Source organism: Alosa pseudoharengus, unplaced genomic scaffold (genome assembly GCF_046254945.1).
Source record: "Alosa pseudoharengus isolate Yale_2024_CS ecotype anadromous, Long Island Sound unplaced genomic scaffold, YU_APseudo_1.1 YU_APseudo_1.1_scf_17, whole genome shotgun sequence".
Lineage (NCBI taxonomy): Eukaryota > Metazoa > Chordata > Actinopteri > Clupeiformes > Clupeidae > Alosa > Alosa pseudoharengus.
Genome location: NW_027468640.1, coordinates 21455923 through 21457200, shown reverse-complemented (window position 1 = coordinate 21457200; position 1278 = coordinate 21455923).

Here is a 1278-nt window from a genome sequence, read left to right as displayed (position 1 = left end):
GGTGCAGGGTTTGATAACAGTGAAGCGCATGGCGAACAATTCCTAAATGTATTGAGTGTAAGATAAGAATAAGCCTTGCATCACGCTTTGCACCATCTGAGCCAGGTGCACAGAGGGCCCAAAGTGTTTCAAAACTTTTGACTGGTATTGTGTAACAGGAAGATACTGTCACAGTAGTTTACTACAGTAACAGGAAAGTAATGGCAACCCTACTCCACAACCAAAAACTCCACATAGCACCTTTTAAATACACCTTTGGAGCAACACATGGACATGGAAAACATACCTCTGAAAACAATAGGAATATCAGGACTGTCATAGCTTGGTAAATGTCCCCTTATTCCATAGCAACGGTAGAGACCACGTTCATTAGGACGTGAGATGGTGATGGTGCTGTTAGTGAAACCGTGAAATCTGCTACCATTCCTCCTCCAGTGATACTCCCAGCCTTCACCCTGTGTGATGTTACACCTCAGGGTGACTCTGTCTCCACTGTAGAAGGGCTGTTGAGGACTCTGGATGGTGATTATAGCCTGAGGTATTTCTGTGAAACATGTAAGATAATGTGTTTATCTCCCTTTTCTTGAACATGCAGGCTGTCAAAATGTAAATCAGGTTTCTAGGCCAAGTATACTTATGTATACAAGGAATTTGGTCTCCGCATTTATCCCATCCATTAATTAGTGAACACACAGTTAGGTGAAGCACACACTAACCCAGAGCAGTGGGCTGCCTTGCTACAATGGCGCTCGGGGAGCAGTGAGGGGTTAGGTGCCTTGCTCAAGGGCACTGCAGCCATGGATGTGAGCATGGGAGAGCAGTGCTCAACCACATCCCTGCCCACATTTTTCCTATTGGTCGGGGATCGAACCGGCAACCCTTCGGTTCCAACCCTGAAGCCCTAACCAGTAGGCCACGGCTGCCACTATTTGAAGAGCTCATTAAAAAACTAGCTAGAAATAATACCTTAAAAATGAATTAGGTATGTTTGACACATGCTTTATGGCTGACAAAGAAATATATTTGCACATTGGAGACTCACCCATTACAGGAATTTTGATAGGTTCACTTTCAAGATAAATCTCGGGACTCTGTGATGCTGTACATTTATAAAGACTGTCGTAGGAACTGTAATCTCTCTGGTTGAGTGAAATTACACTCTTTCCTGTGTCTTCCAGTAGAGAATCATCTCTGTACCAACGGTATGACCACAGACCATTGTTTGATTCTCCCTGTATGTCACACCGAAGGCTGATATTCTCTCCATAGAAAATAGGC